This window comes from Giraffa tippelskirchi, chromosome 9 (genome assembly GCF_054371585.1).
Source record: "Giraffa tippelskirchi isolate mGirTip1 chromosome 9, T2T-mGirTip1v1.2.pri, whole genome shotgun sequence".
Taxonomy (NCBI): domain Eukaryota; kingdom Metazoa; phylum Chordata; class Mammalia; order Artiodactyla; family Giraffidae; genus Giraffa; species Giraffa tippelskirchi.
Genome location: NC_137283.1, coordinates 86496378 through 86517685, shown reverse-complemented (window position 1 = coordinate 86517685; position 21308 = coordinate 86496378).

The following is a 21308-nucleotide window of genomic DNA, read 5'->3' as shown; positions in this document are numbered from 1 at the left end:
TATAGTGATAAGCAGTGGTCTAGATTCATTGTTTTGCAGGTAGCTCTCCAGTTTCACAAACACTATTTATTGAAGAGACTCTCCATTTCAAGAGTTTCTCCATTTCATGTTCTTTGCTCTTTTGTCATAAATCAATTGTCTTCATATGCGTGGATTTATTTATAGGTTCACAATTATTTTCCATTGATCTATGTGTCTGTTTTCCTGTAAATACTATGGTGTTTTGATTATTGTAACTTGGTAGTATAATTTGAAACCACGGCATGTGATACCCCCAACTTTGTTCTTTTCTCTCAGAATTTCAGAATTACTTTGACTATTTGGGGCTTTTATAGTTAAATAAAAGTTTGTAATTTTTTTGTTCTGTTTCCTTGAAAAATGCCATTGGGATTTTCATAGGGATTGTTTTGAATCTGTAGATTGCTTTAGGTAACATGTACATTTTAACAGTGTTAATTCTTCTGATCCGTGAGCACTGAATATCTTTCTATTTCTTTTTGTCTTCAATTTCTTTCAACAATGTCTCATGGTTTTAAGCATACAGGTCTTTCACTTCCTTGGTTAAATTTATTCCTGGGTATTGTCTTTAGAAATGAGATGAGTCTCTTGGAGGCAGCATATAGTTGGATCTTGTTTTTCATCCTTCTATCCACTCTGTGTCTTCTGAGTGGTGAATTCAATCCATTTACATTTAGAATAACTACTGATCAATAGAGACTTGGTTTTGTCCTTTCATCTCTTATTTTCTGATTGCTCTATACCTGCATTGTTTTCCCCTTGAGCTCCTGTGTGCTATTTTAGTTTAGTGGTTTCCTATAATGGTCTCTCAGTTTCCCATTTTTAAATATTTATTTGTCCTTGCTCCAGATTTATGGTTTGTGGGTACCAGGAATTTTATATAAAATGTCTCAGATAAAACAGTCCTTTTTCTGCTTATAGAATCTCATTTTTCATTTGCCTACTATATTTGTTTTGTTCTTTTCTTCTTCTGCTTTATGTCTTTGTTGTCTCAAATGATCCCTTTTCATGTTGTGGCTTCATTACCAAATCAAAGTAGCTATAGTTATTTTTCCTGCCTTCTTTCTCTTTAATCTTTATGCTATAATTAACAACCTATTCTGCTATAGAGTAGCAGTTTTCTAGTTCTGTCTGTCAGTTTATGATCTTACTTAAAGTTTTGTGTACTTTTGCCTTTTCAATTCAGTAGAAAAACTCCTTTCCACCATTTCTTGTAAGGCGTGTCTAGTGGTGATGAACTGCTTTAGCTTTTGTTTGTCTGAGAAAGCCTTTATTCCTTCTTCATATTTGTAGGATAGCTATGCTGGATAAAATACTCATGGCTGAAAGTTTTTACCTTTCAATATTTTGAATATGTCATTTCACTCTCTCCTGGCCTGTAGAGTTTCTGTTGAGAAATATGCTTATAACTACCTCGGCTGCTAAATGGCTGCTACCTTGTAGGTCACTGTGTATTTTTGCCTGCCTCCCTTTAAAATTCTTTCTTATCACTGACTTTGACAGTTTTAATATGTGTCTTGAAGAAGGTCTTTTTGCATTGAAATAACTGGGTGTTCTCTTGGCCTCATGGGCTTCAATATTTGGTTCCTTTCCTAGGATTGGGGAAGTTCTCAGCTATTATTTCTTTAAATAAATTCTCTATTTCCTTCTCCCTCTCTTCTCTTTCTGAGATCCCTTTATCTTTACGTTGTCTTTTCTAATAGACCCAGTTAGTTCTCAAAAATTTTTTTCACTTTTAAAAATCTCACTTCTCTCTTGTCTTACATCTGAATTATTTCTAGATTTTTGTTTTCAAACTCACTAATTCTCTCTTCCATACGGTCTGCTCGCTTTCTGCTTCTTTCTACTGCATTCTTCATCTCATTTATTGAGTTCTTCAGCTTCCAAATTTATGTTTGGTTCTTTTTTAGAATTTCAATCTCTTCAGTAAAATATTTCTTCTCTTCATTAATTTTTATTTCTGAGCTCATTGAATTGCCTTTCTGAGTTTTCCTATAGCTTAAATTTCTTCATGGTAGCTATTTTGATTTCTTTACCACTTAGACTGCAGTCTTCTGTAGCTTTAAGTTTGGTTTCTGGAGGATTTTTTTCCTTTGGTGATACAATGTTAGCGTGGTTTTTCATGGTGCTTATCAGTTGTTCCTCTGCTGTTGCAATTTGATAGTGAATACCTTTCTTACTTAGGTAAAGTTTTTTTTTTTAACCATAATTTTGCAATTCAACAGGCTGGTAATTACAGGCCATGCTGTTCCTCTGTTTTTCAGTCGGTGCTACTATATAACTCAAGGTTCTGGCTCCTCTTACCTGTGTGCCTTTGGCCCTTTGGCTGCATTTGATGTTGGCACTTTCTGCCCTCCGCTGCCTCTCCTAGAGGTGCTGCCAGTGCCCTCTTCCTTACTGCATGTGCTTCCGGAGTCTCCAGTGCCCTGGTGCTGGCGGCGTGGCTGCCTCCCTGACGTCATCCCTGACGTCATGGCCAGGGCACTAGGATATCCAGTGCCCCTGATGGGCGCTGCTGCTGGGGCAGGGCGTAGGGGAGATTAGGGGGACCTGGTCACCTCTGCCTGTTGGGTTGTCAGGTTTGCTTGTGCTGTCACTGTGGGTGGCGGAGGGTGCGGAATCATGGGCAACACCGAGGAAGGGAGGTTATGGGCCCCACCCACACTGCTGCCCCATTCCCTGTGGCCGTAGGCAGTTCTGTAACTGGGGCTAGAGTCAGGTGTGCCAACTCCTCTGCTGCTACTGGGTTCTCTGGAGCTGTGGGCTCAAAGCCCCACGGTGGGAGGCCTGGCATTGTGTTCTAATACAGGCACTTTTATATTTCTCACACAGGGAGATGTATGGATCTCTCTGGCAACCTGGTGTGTTGGACAGAGGAAGCTTTGCTGAGTTGTGGGTGTTTTACTAGCTGCACATTGAAGAGGAGAGAGAAAAGAGTCTCCTGTCACCAAGATGTTGACTTCATCCTATGTGACTTTTTAATCCAGGATACTGACAGCTTGGATAACTAACCAAATGAGGTTGTAGTCTATTATCAGTTATTGTAGGGTGGTAGGGTTACTGGTTCAGTAACATGCTTGATTTCAAGGACAAAACATCTGGGGACTAGCAATTTATATTTGTTAAATACAAATGCCCCCTCTCCACCAATAAAGCTTATAAATTAAAGTGTTTGAAAGTTTTGGCTTCACTAAGATTAAAAACTATACTACAAAGATGCTGCAAGATAGTCTTCCTTTAAGGTACAAAATTTTGGATGTTTGTGTACTTTCTTTTGAAACATCCAAAATGGCACAAATGTCAAACATAAATCTTTTGAGGGATGAGTTTGAGCATAAATGAATAGCAAAATGAGCTTGAAATAAAACAGCTTCAAGGCAAGCATGCTAGTGGTGATCATCTTGGACATGTGGTCCTATTACAACAATGTGTGTGATGCAAATTATTGAAACATTATTAGAATTCTATATAACCCAGGACAGAAGCAGAATGACATCCATTTATCTTTTCTGTATCATTGTGGTTTTTCTCTTTTTTTAATATTTTATTGAAAAAAGATCCTACCCTCTTTTGGAGACACCTATTAAAAAATGAGCACTTTTTTCTAAAATAAAAATTTATAATATAGACATCAAATTTACTTTCCATGGCAATAACCCAAAATACATTAATGTGACATTCTAATGCCTGTTGTATTAACCTCCACTAAGACAGTATAATCTATGCAAATTCATGACAAAATTAAAACTTGTTTCTTTAATTACATGCTCCTAGAACTTCTTTTTGACATCATCTCACAGTCATTAGATTTGTAGATATTTGAGTTGTACCATTGCCCAAATTCTTTTTATATACTATGTGACTCTATCAAAAGTCTCATTCATGAGATGATTGGTAATCCAAGCACGTTTTCAATATTTTTTCTATTGTTATTAAAATTAATTGCTTATCAAGGGTGATGCTTTATAAATGTACAGATATCAATGAAAAATAGTAATATTGATGAATTATAAATGGAAATAAATTTCTTAACGTGAGTTAATAAGGTGTAAGAAATTAATTTTTCATATCTTTTACTACTTCATTACCCACATTAATGCATTAAATGAAAAACTATTTTATCTTCCCTAAGAATTGGTTAAATCATTTGTCAAAACAGGCCATGAAAAATCTTTTTAGGTCTTCTCTTGTCTTGTTTTAATGTAATTTTGACCAGATACCACTTTTATTGTTTTTTTTTTCTATATTTGAGATCTGGCTTAATAATTCAATGTCTTTTGAGCAATAGACGATTCAGTTTATATCTGGATAATGTTTTTTTCTTGTTTGTATTGAGATTGGTACTTGGGGGCAGTTGTGAAATACCCCCAAGAGCTTGTAAATAGAGGTAATGAGATTGTTCTATGAGAAATAAATTATAAAATCAATAGATAGTGTATCAAAGCAGAAATATATAGTCAAATGAAGAGAAAACCAATTTACTGGCAGGGTCAGTGTAAGACTTGACTGAACACATAAACACATCTAAAGGAAAAATAATAATCAATGGAGACATTATTCAGCCGAAAGTCAAGAAAAAATGACCCAGAGAAGCAAACATAGATAGTGTCAATTCTAGACACAGAGAGAATATACTGGCTAATGGACTTATTGTGGAGATTCATGCTTCAGGCATGAATTACTTAAATTATATAACTCACTTCTGTTGTGATTCTATTTTCACTAAGGACCCTTCCCATTAAAGTTTGGTTTTCCTTGAATATCTGCCTATGGAAGAGAGAACTTCTTTTGCTGATGTGTTTGAGATATGACAACCCTATTTCTATTTGTAAATTAGAATTCTAATTTTATACATTATTCTCTTTTAGGTTAATTAAGTCCACCCCTTGAAAGATAGGTTGACTTAATGCTGACATTTAATATTTTTCCCCAACTTTGTTGATATAATTGACATATAACATTGCATAAGTTTAGTGTGTGTAACTGATGATTTGATATGTATATATTGCAAAATGATTACCATGATAAAGTTATTTAACACATTAATTACATCAAATAGTTGCTACTTTTTATGTGTATGTGGTGAGAACTTTTAAGCTTTTTTTTCTCCAGCAACTTTCCAGTATTCAATGCAGTATCATTAATCATAGTCACCAATAGATCTTCAAGACTATTCATCTTGTAACTAGAAGCTTGTACTATTTAATCACCTTCACTCATGTTCCCTACCCCTCCCCCTGCCCCTAGGAGCCACCAATCTACTCTATATTGCTATAAGGTTTTTTGTTTTTTTAATTGCACATATAGTGAGATCATACAGTATTTGCTCTTCTCTGTTTGACTTATTTTACTTAGCATAATGCCCTCAAGATTCATCTATGTTGTTATAAATGGCAATGGACATGGAGTGCAGTCATCTCTTCAAGATCCTGATTTCATTTCCTTTGGATATGTAGCCAGAAGTGGAATTGCTGGATCATACGGTAGTTCTTTTTTTAATTTTCAAGGAGCTGCTATACTGTTTTCCATAGAAGCTGTACATATTTACATTTCAAGCAACAGTATGCAAGGGTTCCCTTTTCTCTGCATTCTCACTAGGACTTGTTATCTCTTATTTTTTGAAAATAGTCATCCTAACAGGTAAAGTGACATCTTATTATAGTGTTGATTTGCATTTCTCTGATGATCAGTGAGCATTTTTTCATGTGTGTGTTGGCCATTTGTATAATCTTCTTTGAAAAAAAAATGTCTATTCTGGCACTTTGCCCATTTTTGAATTAGGCTTTGTTTTTCTGCTATTGAATTGTATGATTCCCTTGCATATGTTGCGTATTTATTAAATATATGATTTGAAAATATTTTCTTTCTTTTCATAGGTTGCCTTTTCTTTTTTGTTGATGGTTTATTTTGCCTCGCAGAAGCTATATTTGATGTAATCCCTTAGTATATTTTTGCTTTTGTTGTTCATGCTTTTGGTGTCATGTCTAACGATTCATTGCCAAAACTGTCAAGGGGATTTTCCTGTTTTCTTCTATGAGTTTTATGGCTTCAGGTCTTATTTTTTAATTTTTAATCAATTTGAGTTAATTTTTGTGAGTGGTTTAAGATACATTTAATTTTATGTACAATTTCACTTTTGGCATATGAACGTCCAGTTTTTGAAGAGACTGTTTTTTCCCCATTGAGTGCTGTTGGTTCCCTTGTCAAATATTAGTTCACTGTATTCATGGGTTTTTATTTCTGAGTTCTTAATTCTATTTCATTGGTCTATGTGTCTGTTTTTATGTCATACTGGTTTTTACTATACTGTTTTGATTACTATAGCTTTGTAGTATAGTTTGAAATGAGGACGTGTGATGACACCAACTTTTTTCTTTGTAAGATTGCTTTGGCTATACAGGGCCTTTTGTGGTCCCATTTAAATTTTAAGATTTCATTTTTCCTGATTTTAAAAACAATGTCATTGGAGTTTGAGAGGGATATCATGACTTTTGATTGTAAAGTGATTTTAATAGTATTAACTTATCCGATCCATGAACACAAGATAACTTTCCACTTATCTTCTTCCATTTCTTTAAACAGTGTTTTTGTACTTTTCAGTGTATAAATCTTTCACCTTTTCAGTTAAATTTATTCCTGAGTATTTTACTCTGTTTGATGCTATGGTAAATGGTAATGTTTCTTTGTTTCTTTTTCAGATAGTTTGTTGCAGCTTATTTTTGTATGTTGATTTTGTGACCTGCAGTTTTACTGAATTGGTTTATTATTTATAATAGCTTTTTGATGAAGTCTTTAGGGTTTTCTAAGTATAAGATAAAGCCATCAGCAAACAAACAATTTTACTTCTTTTTCCATTTGGGAACTTTTTGTTTCTAGTTCTAGTCTGATGGCTCTGGCTGGGACTTCCAGTACTACGTTGAATAGAAGTGGTAAGACTAAGAACCCTTTCTTGTTTCTTCTCTTGGTAAAATACAGTTTTCAGTCTTTAATCATTTAGTATAGTGGTAGCTGCACAAGGTGGGAGACCTGGGTTCGATCTCTGGGTTGGGAAGATTCCCTGGAGAAGGGAAAGCCTACCCACTCCAGTATTCTGGCCTGGAGAATTCCATGGACTGCATAGTCCATGGGGTCGCAAAGAGTAGGACACGACTGAGTGACTTTCACGTCATGTCACGTTTAGCTGTGAGTGGCATTTTGGTTTTTAGCTTGTATGTCTGATGATGAGACCCACTTCTTAATGATTTTACCACCATAAATTCAATTCTGAGATGTCTAGGAGGAGAAGGATAGAGAAATAATGCTTTTTAGTGAGGCTCAATTTCACTGTTGATGCTGAAGCTCCAATACTTTGGCCACCTGATACGAAGAGAGAACTCATTGGAAAAGACCCTGATGCTGGGAAAGATTGAAGGCAAAAGGAGAAGGGGCAGCAGAGGATGAGATGGTTGGATTGTGTCACCAGCTCAATGGACATGAATTTGAGCAAACTCCAGGAGGTAGTGAAGGATAGAGGAATCTGGCATAATGAAGTCCGTAGGGTCCCAAAGAGTCAGACATACCTTAGTCACTGAACAACAGTAACAATTTCACCATTTTCTTTGAAAATTATTCTTTTAATTTATTTTTTTAATTGAAGGATAAATGCTTTACAGAATTTTGTTATTGTCTGTCAAACCTCAACATGAATCATCTCCCTTTTGAACCTCCCTCCTATCTCCCTCCACATCCCACCCCTCTAGGTTGAAACAGAGACCCTGTTTGAGTTTCCTGAGCCATACAGCAAATTCCCGTTGGCTATCTATTTTATATATGGTAATGTAAGTTTCCATGTTACTCTTTTCATACATCTCACCCTCTCCTTGCCTCTCCCCATATCCACAAGTCTATTCTCTATGTCTGTTTCTCCATTGCTGCCCTGTAAATAAGTTCTTCAGCACCATTTTTCTAGACTCCGAATATGTGTGTTAGAATACGATATTTATCTTTCTCTTTCTGACTCACTTCACTCTGTATAATAGGTCCTAGGTTCATCCACCTCATCAGAACTGACTCAAACGTGTTCCTTTTTATGGTTGAGTAATATTCCATTGTTTATATGTACCATGGCTTCTTTATCCATCCATCTGTCGACGGGCATCTAGGTTGCTTCCATGTTCTAGCTATTGTAAATAGTGCTGCAATGAACAATGGGATACATGTGTCTTTTTCAACCCTGGTTTCGACCTCAGGGTATATGCCAAGGAGTGGGATTGCTGGGTCATATAGTGGTTTTATTCCTAGTTTTTTAAGTAATCTCCATACCATCTCCCATAGTGGCTGTATCAATTTACATTCCCATCAACAGTGCAAGAGTGTTCCCTTTTCTCCACACCCTCTACAGCATTTATTGTTTGTAGACTTTTTGATGATGGCCATTCTGACTGGTGTGAGGTGATATCTCACTGTGGTTTTGATTTGCATTTCTCTAATAATGAGCGATGTTGAGCATCTTTTCATGTGTTTGTTAGCCATCTGTATGTCTTCTTCGGAGAAATGCCTGTTTAGGTCTTCTTCCCACTTTTTGATTGGGTTGTTTATTTTCCTGGTATTGAGTTGTATGAGCTGCTTATATATTTTGGAAAATAATCTTTTGCCACTTGTTTCATTTGCTATTATTTTCTCCCATTCTGAGGGTTGTCTTTGTACCTTGTAATGTCCTTTACTGTGCAAAAGCTTTTAAGTTTAATCATGTCCCACTTGTTTACTTTTGTTTTTATTTCTGTTATTCTAGGAGGTGAATCATAAACAAATTGAAAGATAAAAACCATATGATAATCTAAATAGATGCAGAAAAAGCCTGTGACAAAATTCAGCACCCATTTATGATTAAAGCTCTTCACAAAATGGGCATAGAAGGAATCTACCTCAACATAGTAAAGGCCATATATGATAAGCCTACAGCAAACATTATTTTCAATGGTGAGAAATTGAAAGCATTCCCCCTAAGATCAGGAACAAGACAAGAGCATCCACTTTCACCACTATTATTCAACATAGTTCTGGAAGTCCTAGCTACAGCAAACAGAAAAGAAAAAGAATTAAAAGGAATCCAGACTGGAAAAGAAGTAAAGCTCTCACTGTTTGCAGATGACATGATACTGTATATAGAAAACCCTAAAGATAGTATCAGAAAATTGCCAGAGCTAATCAGTGAATTTAGCAAAGTTGCAGGATACAAAATCAATACACAGAAATCACTTGCATTTCTATATACTAACAATGAAAAATCAGAAAGATAAATTAAGGAATCAATCCCATTCACCATTGCAATGAAAATTCTTTATATAAAACAAAGGCACAGTGGGACTTCTCATTTTTCCTTAAGAAACATTGCTCAAAATTTGGTCTAAACTGTTTATTATGCTTTTGCTGTAATCAATTCTTTTATCTATGTGATAGATCAGTGGTATATTCAATGATGTTATAGTGATATGGGCTATAACAGAGTACTTTAAAAGTTTTCATTTTCACCTATAAGTATTTTTTTTGTATATGAGAGGCAACCAATAAAAATGAAAAAACTCCATATGTAAAAACTGTTAGCATGACATCTTCTTACTTTTGGTATGTATTTTAGAGTTTGTAATTTCAGTTTAATTTTCTCTTGATCCTTTTAAGCATTGTGTAAAAGATATGTGAAAAGTATCATTATTTTCAGTATATTATGAAATTGTGACTCAGAGTTTAATTGACTAGCCATGATCACACGACAGCTCAGAAATGACAGCCAGCACAAGCGGTTATGCTCCAAACACTAATCTATCCCTCTTCCAATTGTTTTACTCTTCCTTGTGTATAGAATTAAATAAATTAAAGAAAAAACAACTCAGATGCCAGAAGTTAAATATTGAATAAAACTCATTTTAAAAAATATCCTTAAATTTGATTAAAGTGTAATAAGAGAGAAAAAATGATTTTTAATTGACTCATTCATGAAATTTTTATCACATGCCTGCCATGTGTCAAGCACTGACGTAAGTACTAGAAGCTCAATGGGGTACAAGGCAAGTAGGGTTCCTGGTATCATCAAACCAATGGTTTAGTGAGGAAGACAGTCATTATGCACATGATCAAACAATTGACTGTGCAAGTGTGATTGTGATAACAGACTGTGGGCTTGAGAGAACTTCTCCTGGGAGTAACATTTAAGCTGACACCTGTTGGAAAGAAAGTTAGCCAGACACAGGACATGGGCGAGGAAGGAGTCTTTCTATCCAGAAACTATACCAAGTTTAACTTAATTATCTTAAATTAAAACAGAGAAAATTGTATTCTTCTTATACAACTTTTTGTCAATATCCAGATTCTGACATGAGAGAGATATAAGATGGGAGGAAGAAGGAAAGAGATGATGATTTAAATAAGCTGATCCTTGATAATTAATTACCATGGTTTCTTGATTCTCATTAACAGTTTTTAGCTGCAACTTTGAATAAGGAAAGCCCCACAAGATTTGGGGATGTCTAACAGGGTATTGTGTTGCAGTGAAAATGATTAGTTAGAGGCCCAAACATAATTTTCTTTTTAAAAAAATTGTCTTAATAAGTCACTTAATCATTCATGATAGACAAGAGAAGCCACAGAAGACCACAATTCTAAGCCCTTCAGCTTTAAGTTTTCAAAAATTCATTAGTAAAGGAGGAAGTTGAAAGGCAAAGTATGAAATTATTTTTTCTAGAGGTCTCAGTTATTGTTAGTCTGTGTTTATGGATTTGCTTTGAATTAATCCTTCTTGGTAGCATTAGGGATATTTGGAAGGAGTCTTCATACAGAGATAATAATAGGTATCAACAAGACAAAGCAGAAATAACCAGAAATTACTTTGAAAAGAAAATTTTGACTGAATAGCTTTGACCTGAATAGCTTTCATAGTAGAACAATAAATAGAAACTAGACCTAGATTAACTAGAAGCTTGGAGAATGGATTTATTTATTTTTGCCAATTATTAAAAATATTTAAAATTGAACTTACCTTTTTAGAAAGACATTTTTATGCCTATGTCTTTTCTGATTATAATAATATGTGCTTGTTTTGGAAAGTTGGAAAATAAAAGCAAAATATTTTAGGTTTCATGAAATAAACAATAGTAGCTAGTGATTAAGTTAGAGTAATTCAACAACTAGGTGCCAATTACATTTTAATATATTTCCTTCAAGTCCTTCAAGAATGTGTGCATGTATGCTAAGTTGCTTCAGTTGGATCTGACTCTGTGACCCCATGGCCTGCCAGGCTCCTCTGTCCATGGGATTTCCCGGGCAAGAATATTGGTGTGGGTTGCCATTTCCTTCTCCATCAGGAATGTGTACACATAACTAAATATATAAAGAACTGACACAGTACTGCGTATAACATTTCAGATTTTTGTCGGTTATATTATGAACTTTTGCACATAATATTAAATATTTTTTAATTTTAACTTCTATACCCTACTGTACTTTAACATGTAGATGTGCTACACATTATTTACATATTGTTAGATATCTTGAATGTACTATTTTTTTTTTGCCTTCATAAATAATGCTTGAGTAAACAGCCTTGCAACAAGGTGTGATTTTTTGCATAGATTCCTATAAAGGAATATTTAAAATATATTAGGAATATTTAAGATATATTTTAATATTTATACTTAAAGAGTATGAATGTTTAAAATGTATTTATATGCATTATAAAATTGCATGTTCATATGCCTCATTTTTATAACAATTTGTAAAAAATTTATGTTCATTTGTTTTCATGCCTAACAATAATGAATATAAGTGCACGTTTCACTACATCTTATAAACCTTAAAAATCCCTCATTAAATTGTATCTAATAATAAGGACAGACTGAAGTACTGTGTTTGCATTCTTCCTCACCTAAAATCCTTGAACTTACAGAAAATTTATTAAAAAATATTAACCTATAGCCTCACTGAAGTTAAAATAAGGAAACCATCAGCAGATAAGATTTTGGTAGAAGTTCCTGAAAATAAAAAAAACAGATGCCTTTGGGCTCTTGGAGAAACAAGAGAAGAAAAACTACAGCTCAAAACAATTGGGAAGGCTACTACAGAAAGAGGGAATGATTCCAGGGATATTTCAAGCTTACAGTCAACACAAAGAAAGGCAGGTGATATGTGTGCAGGAGTTATCAACTGAAATATGCTTGTGTCTTTGCACTTCCATCCTTAGATTTCTCCTGAAATGAACTGAGGTCTCTAGAGTGAGCACCTAGTGTGAATGTCACTACTTTTTCCCCCTAATCTAATTGCCTGTACCATCCTTTCCACCTCAGGGCAAAGCCATAAAAAAGGGGAAGAAGAACAGTCTGGTTGCTTCTCCAGTTTTGTCTACCTTCCACGGTATACCTGCTTTGTGTATTCTTTAGAACATTTGAGTAATTTTTTGTATTTGTCCAGAATATATATTTGTTACCAGCATAAACCAGAAGCTTGATCTAAACAGAGATTATATCACCGTACAAGAGACAAAATTCTTTATTTTAGTTTTTGTATCTAGAATAGTAGCATAATAATTTTGCATGCCTGCTACTTTTAAATTTGTTTTTAAATTAAATTTATTGTAAAAGTTGATCAACTGAACTGTATACCATGTAAAGAATGATATAGGGTTAGAAATTTAAATGTAATTATCTCTAAAAAATATTGAGTAACATAAAAACAAGTATAGTTTGTTTCAAAACAAAAACAAAATAGAAAATGTATATTTGAGTATGTATATCTATTTTTAAATTTTAGAATAAGTTTAATACCATGTAAGACAAATATCTTCTCATTATTCTTCTCTTTCTCATTTTTTCTTAAAGATATTATATAAACAAGTTTAAAGAAGCTCTGTTTCATTGTTTAGGCAACAGCATAAATGACATTCTATCCCCCAAGCTATATTATGATTCTTTGACCTTCAGTTACTTAAATGATACTATTTTTAGCATGAAAGTCTTTTTTTCCCATTGCCAGTCATGAACTTCATGATAAAGATCTCGGACAATTATAGAATTTGCAACTTGGACCAAAACATACGTGGCCTCAGATTGAAGAGAGAAAAGTTAAAGCCAAAGAAAACTGACAGCTGTTCCCCCCAGAGCTGTTGCCTTGTGCTCAAATCATGGGAGATTCAAAGCCAGCTCAGCATTTCCCAGAGCCTGATATTTTATCACAACTCTGTCAGCACAGCTTGATCAATGTCTTCAAGGTAAATGTGGAGACAAACGCATGATTAACTTCAAGTATTTGTCACTGAGACCAAACTTGGAACAGTCCTGGGTAGGGTGATGGATGTCACAGAGAAGCCTCTCTGAAACTGCCAGTCAAATGCAGTAAGTGTGAAAGTATTTAATGATATAGAAGAATCCTCATTGCTCACCTTCAACTTCCTTGAATTTTCCTGGGTAGTGCTAATATTCTGCAGTGCCAAATGAACGTATAGCCAAGAAAGGGGAGTTAAGGACACAGAAGGAAAAAGTAAAGACACATTCACCTCAACTTTAAAACACATGCATGTATATAATTGAATAGCCTTGCAAGGTGAAACCAACTTAGGATTTGGATCCAGAAGACCTGGGTTTGGTCTCAGTTCTGCAACTCACTAGATGTGAGACCTTCAGCAAGTTGTCTATCTGCATGTTGCAAGTTTCATTATTCTCATCAATAAAATGGGGATAATAAAGCCTGATTCATAGGCTTTCATTACAATTACATTCAAGTACCCAGAATGAAGTAGGAAAGGTCTTATAAAGATTTAAAAGAAAAAGCACAGATAAATGTTTATTTGTACATTTTTACATTTGTGTGGAAGGAAAGTCAGGGGATTCTTCTCTACTGCTTGTCAAGCCAAGAAGAGCTATTTACAGTGCTAGTTTTCCTAATAAAATTCAAATAGTAAACAATTATAATTTTATTATACACACACATACACATACACACACACACACACACACACACACACACACACACACACACTGGGCTTTCCAGGTGGCGCTCGTGGTGAAGAATCTACCTGCCAATACAGGAGATGTAAGAGACATGGGTTCAATGCCTGAGCGAGGAAGATCCCCTGGAGGAAGAAATGGCAACCCACGCCGGTATTCTTGCCTGAAAAATCCCATGGACAGAGGAGTCTGGAGGGCTACAATTCATGTTGCAAAGAGTCAGACACAACTGAGCACCTGAGCATATATATGTATATTTACAGTTTTTTTTTTTTAGTGAAGTGTTTCTTTACTGTTAGGCAAATGCTACATTAATTAGTGCTCTAGCAGAAAGAGTGTCAAAACTAATGGTCTTTCTTTTATTTAGAAAACATGCTGTTTTCTGGCGAGGCTTTTTCCATCCTTCTGATGTAATCAGCTGACTTTTTAAATACTACAGTATCATAATGACATTTATAAACTATAATTCTTTCAATAAATAATCTTCTGTTATGTTCAGTGGCTGAAAAATGTTACTTGCTATATATTTGGCAAAATGGCTAGTTTCTTTTTTGATCATTTAATGGGGATGTCTGAGAATAACTTGACTTCTAAGGTTCTAATTTGCTATTAAAAGATTCCAGTTTGTATTCTTCTGTAAGACCACCCCAACTGGAGAGGAAGATTCCTTTGGCAAAGATGCTGAACTCTCTAGGATTCATCTAATTCAGGAGCATTGGGTTTTTTTTTTTATCTCATTCTGAGTCAGAGTGGTGTTAGATGGGGAGGGAAATCACAGTCTTTGTGGGAATGGACAATACAGTTCTAAAATTAGTGGTTTTGGGAGTCAAAGCTTTCAGTTTCAGACTCAATTTCACATAAACTTTCTAGACAGTGTTGAGGCATCACCCACATCTGCTGTATTAATTTGTAGTATGTTGCCTCCCTGAGGGAGTTTGAAAATGTGAAAATCGGTAACTAAATTTGGGAAAATAATTTCACTATAAAGATGAAGCCAAATTTCTTCAAACCATATATGTTTATATTTTTTTTAAAAAAACTTTGTTTAATAAACTACTTAAGCCTGTAATTCTTTCCTTCTGTAACACAAGTCTCACTCTAAAAACAATTAGGAAACCTCCTTGAATGTATTATAATGTATATATGCATATGTGTAATATATATATGTATAAATATATATATGTAGAAGTTTTATACATATATTATGCTATTTTATGTATATGTGTATATGTATGAATGTATAAATCTCTATGTATGATTTACTGTGTGTGTGTGTGTAGAAGATATTAAAACAGGGCTTTTTCTCTCCTTTCAGCTGAAGCCCCACTGCAAAATGCTGAATTCTGTGCACAAACTCTGTATTGACAGTTGTCAATTGTCCCAGTAGATTTGTACCAGTAGAAAGACAAATATACTTGTTGGGTCAACCAGATAAGATTCCTTTTCCAAATAATACAGAGGGAAGTTGGTACAGTCAGCAGTTGTCCTCAGGACATTTATGGAGGTATTAGCTTCTAGATATCAGCAGGGCAGACAGTTGTGGAGGGCAATATCTGAGTCAGTGAGAGCCTGTCAGAGTCTCGGGAAGCACATCAGTCAACCCCCTTCCCTAAGTCAGTGTTCCACATACTGTAAGTGTGAGGCTGGGGCATGTCTCTAGACCTAAGTCAGCTAAGTCATACATCTAACTCATCCGATGCATGTTGAGAGGACCTCTCTTCTGAGCCAGGTGTATTTATCTCATAAATCTCAGGTTTAGACAACACATAAGGTGATAGCTGAAAAAGGCAGAAAGCAGAACCCTTGGGCGTGAATACATGTCTCATTTATCACTTCTCCTTTCCTGGCTGAGCAGGCCCCATCCAGATAAACTCCTGAACTTGAGGCTCTAGAATGGGAACCAGGGCTGCTTCCCCAGAGCTCCCTGGAAGCTGTGTTGACAGAATCTTAGACCAGCCATGGGGGTTATTCTTCAACCAGCAATGTGGCTATATGGAGTTTTTCCACTCTTTCCTTAACTTGATGGCTTATTCTCGAATTTCACTACTTATTTTCTTCAGGTTTCTGGATATGTTTTAGTGGGAATGATTCAGAGCTCTGTGCCCTCCTAGGACTGAGAAATAGCTAACACCTTCCTCTGTTTCCCCATCCCTTCACTGTGCAAGGAAATTTATCCAGTTGGGACAAGGAAGTTTGCAGTCCTGTCAGCACTCTCAGCGTTCCAGTGAAGTGAAGAAGCACAACATGACAATTTTTAAAATTAGAATTGACATGTATACCCTACCCTGTGTTAGATCGCTAGCGGGAAATTGCTGTATAGCACAGGGAGCTCAGCTTGGTACTTTGTGATGACGTAGAGGGGTGGGATGTGGTGGGCAGGGAGGCTCAAGAGGGAGCGGATATATGTGTACATAGAGCTGATTCACTTTTTTGTACAGCAGAAACTAACACAACATTGTAAAGCAATTATATTCCAAGAAAAAAACAAACTGAAAAAATGCAGCAAAATGTTAAGGAAAGGTTCAGTTCAGTTCAGTTGCATCTGACTCTTTGCGACCCCATGGACTGCAGCACGCCAGGCTTCCCTGTCCATCACCAACTCTCAGAGCTTGCTCAAACTCATGTCCATCGAGTCAGTGATGCCATCCAGCCATCTCATCCTCTGTCATCCTCTTCTCCTCCTGCCTTCAATCTTTCCCAGCATCAGTCTCTGGGTAACGAGCGTTCACCATAATATTTTTATTTTTGCAACCTCTTGTAAGTTTGAAATTATTTCCAAATAAAAAGTTTTAAAGTTAAAAAAAATAAAGTAGGTGACAACCATCCCGGTAGTCTCCAAGCTTTACGTTAATTCTTCATTTGGCTTGTTTTGGCAGTTAAGGGATTGACTATTTAAAATAGATGAGTGCAGAAATGCCTTCCTATATCAGATGGATAACTTCTTTAGTAAATATTGTAGAAATAAAAGTACTTTTGGATAACCCTGAGACCTAAACTGTTGACAAAAATTCAAAATGGTATAGAATCAAATATACTATATCAAATGCTATATATATACATATATATAATCAAATGCTATAGAATCAAATATAGAATCAAAAAGGGCTTCCCTTGTGGCTCAGCTGGTAAAGAATCTGCCTGCAATGTGGGAGACCTGGGTTTGATCCCTGGGTTGGGAAGGTCCCCAGGAGAAGGGAAACGCTACCTACTCCAGTATTCTGGCCTGGAGAATTCCATGGACAGTATAGTCCACGGGGTCGCAAATGGTCAGCATGACTGAGCGGCTTTCACACACACACACATATATATATACACACATACATATACATATATATATATAATTAAATAAATATGTAAGTAAGCCCACTGATATAGCCTTGATATTTTTACAGTTTTAGCCAGTGGTCTGTGTTCCTCAGTACAGCAGCTCAATTGGGACCACACCAGCACTGATTTCCAGGGCAACTTCCTGGCATGACTTTTGGCTTGCTTCTCAATATTACTCCTATTTCTGTGCATTCTCACAGTTTGCTGGTCGCTTCTTGGATTCCTGTTCCTTCTAAGTCATTTCCTTTCACTTTTCAGCCTCTGACTGCCTCACATGGGTTGGTTGTTCATTATCCACACCAAATAGCTCAGTGAATATTTGTAGTCTTCCACTGGAGTGAGTCAAGCTACAAGGCATGTGAAGAAAGGGATGGGGAAAAAATAGATGAGTTGGCATGGGTGGCTCTGCCTTTGTATGCACTTCCTTTTAGATGCTCAACATAAACACTAAATGGGCCAAAGACTGTTAATATTTGAAAAGATTCCCAGATCTTTCAATATCTTCTGCTCTTTTTACATTATTAAAAGCAACTGAAGGGCAGTGGTTCATGTGATTTTCCCTCCCTTCTTTAGCAATGACAATTTTTTTGCAGAGCTGGTTAAAAGGAAAGTGAAAAAAAGAGGAAGGTTTTCTTATTCAGCTTCTGGGTTTTTCCAGTACATTCTGTGTGATTCTGATCAATTGTATAACATCTCATCTGTAAAATGTAATATTGCTGCTCTTCAGAATTATGGGTTCAATGGGTAGTTTGTGATCGTCTACTTTGGTCCTGTGTTCTGGGGTTGAAGCAATGAATGAAAGAGATAAAGGCTCTGGCCTTGAGGTGTTTATATTCCGGGGAGAGGTGCAGGATATAAATAAATAAGTAAAATATATAGTTTATCAGCCAGCTCAATGGACATGAGATGAGCAAACTGTGGGAGATAGTGAAACACAGGAAAGCCTGGCATGCTATAATTCATGGGGTTCCAAAGAGCTGGACATGAACTTAGCAACTGAACAACAACAAATAGTTCATTAGATGGTGATAAACCCTTGAGAGAAAAAATAATTTAGACATGGGGAGGAGACATGGGGAGATTTGGATAATGACAAACACTCATATCAGAAATGCCTTCTCTGAAACTGTTATCAACTTGAGAAAAGACTGAGGGAAGAAAAGAAGTGAGGGAATTCTTTCCCTCTCTATCTGTAAACTAATTTTATGTCACAAGCATGATAGTGGTTGTGGTTTAGTCGCTCAGTCTTTTTCGACTCTTTGCTACCCCATAGACTGTAGGCACCAGGCTCCTCTGTCCAAGGGTTTTCCCAGGGAAGGGTAATAGTGTGGGTTGCCATTTCCTTCTCCTGGGCATCTTGCTGACCTAGGGATCAAACCCGAGTCTCCTGCATTGCAGGTGAATTCTTTACTGCTGAGTCATCAAAGAAGCCCCATCAGGAGCATGTGGCTCTCCTAAATTAGAAATTTTTGCCTGTTTTATTTATTGCTGTATTTCCAGCCTCTAGAACAATATCTGGTATTCAGATAAGATACATTGGTAGCTCAGCTGGTAAAGAATCCTCCTGCAATGCAGGAGACTCCGGTTCAATTTCCGAGTTGGGAAGATTTGCTGGAGAAGGGATAGGCTACCCACTCCAGTATTCTTGAGCTTCCCTGGTGGCTCAGCTGGTAAAGAATCTGCCTGCAATGCGGGAGACCTGGGTTTGATCCTTGGTTGGGAAGATTCCCTGGAGAATGAAATGGCTACCCACTCCAGTATTCTGGCCTGGAGAATTCCATGGACTGTATAGTCCATGCGGTTGCAAAGAGTCAGACACGACTGAGCAACTTTCACATAAACAGTTGGTGAATGAATGAATAAATGAACAAGCCAGTAAACTGGGAGTAAGTAACCAGGGAAGTTAGGAGGAGAACAGTGCAATTGTCCTAGAGGTCAGTTGAAGAAACTGTGAAGGAGGCTGTGGTAAACTCTCAAATGCTGCTCACAGGTTGGGTAAGATGAATATGGAGAATAGCAGTCTCGTGGCAGAATTCTTGAGCAGGTATTCCTCCTCTCAGTCCTACAGCGCACCAAGATGTGTGCCGACAGCCTCCATTTTGCTTTTCCCAGGGTGCTGCTGTAGTTCAAGCTTGCTGTCTCTTCCTAGCCTGCAGATGTGGGCCGGCTTTCTTTGCTTGCTCGCTAGCCTTTTGCCAAAGCTCCCTCTTGCTGCCACTGGAAAGCTGCACAGGGAGCAGGGAGAAGGGATGGGAGGGTGAGGAGCATGGGATATTGGGGTGCCCATGCCAGCTGGGGGAATTTGTGGGTGAGGTGCCCCAGAGGCTGGTGGGAAGGCTTTTTGATGGCGTCCAGGGCTTCCTAGGTGGCGCGGGTGGGAAAGAACTTGCCTGCCAATGCAGGAAACATAAGAAGGAATGTGAGTTGGATCCCTGGGTCAGGAAGGTCCCTTGGAGGAGGAAATGGCAACCCACTCCAGTATTCTTGCCTGGAGAATTCCATAGATAGAGGAGCCTGGCAGGCTAGAGTCCATAGGGCTGCAAAGAGTTGGACAGGACTGAAGTGACTTAGCACGCATGCATGACTTGGTTAGTAGGATGACCCATATCTCTTTAATGCCCTCTGTGAATCCTATCTGTCACCCTCCCAGCCTCCTCCTGCCCACTTATCATACAGCTCGAGGCTCAGCACCCTGGATGGAGTCAGAGGAAAGGGCAGTGTCCTGCACAGGCACTCACTCACACATCTCACTGTCCCCTGCTGGAGATATCATGGGCCAAAAAGTCTCTCTTGGCACTGAGCTGTGCTGCCTTGGGAGCAGGGTGATGCTGGTAAAATCAAGCTCTTCCTCCTGCCTCCTCTGCTGTATCTAGTTTCCAGTGGTGAGCTGGAACTTCTTCCCTGGTTCTTGGACTTTCACGAAGGCTCTTTCAATCTATGTGTGATAGTCTGAGACAGTGTTTTCTCCAGGAGCTTTCAGACTACAACTGAGAGGAGCTGAAGCTGGTCCATGGGCCACTGCAGGGTCCACAGCCAGGACCGAGGTCTGTACACCTATTACCGGAGGGAGGGATAAGAGTGATTTGCTGATATCATACCTCTGCCCCTTGTTTTCTAAAACTCAGTCATTTTGAAGCGTAGTAATGGAGACTGAGAAACCTCACCACCTGCTGTCTGTAAGCTGGAGATCCAGGAAAGCCAGTAGTGTAATTCAGTTTGTGTGAAGACCCAAGAATCAGGGAAACAGTGGCATAAATCTGAATCCAAGGGCAAGAGCTGTTGAGATGAGTTGCTTCAGCTCAACTAGTGAAACAGGAAAGAAAGGGCTCATTCATTTTAATGTCAGAGAAGGTAGAGTGTTTGTATCCTAATGTGGATAAGTAATTGAGTTTAGTGGTGCAAACATGAGGTAATATTTTTCTCATTTTCTTTTATCTGTAAATTTGCACTCACTAAAGTTGACTCCTTGTTATGTACAATTCCAAGGCTTTAACAAAGACATAAAGTCTTGTGTCTATCATTATCATCCTGATACACTCCAAAAATTCTCTTGTATTGCCCCTTTGCAGTCACCGCCTCTCCTATTTCCAGTCCCTGGCAATCACTGATCTGTTTTCCATTCCTATACTATTGCCTTTTCCAAGAAGTCATAAAAGTGGAAGCATATAGTTTGTAGCATTTTAGGTCCAACTCCTTACACTTTGAAAAATGCATAGGAGATTCATCCACACTGTGGCATGAATCAATATTTTGCTCCTTTTATTGCTGAGTAGTAGTTCACTGAATGAATGTACCACATTTTGCTTATCCTTTCACTGACTGGAGGACATCTAGGTTGTTCTACTTCTTGTCAATTCCAAATAAAGCTGTTATAAACGACTCATACAGATTTTAGTGTGAACACAAGTTTTCTTTTCCTTTTTTGATACATTCCTAAACATAGAGTTGCTGGGCCTTACGGTAGATGTATGTTTAACTTAATAAGAAACTGCC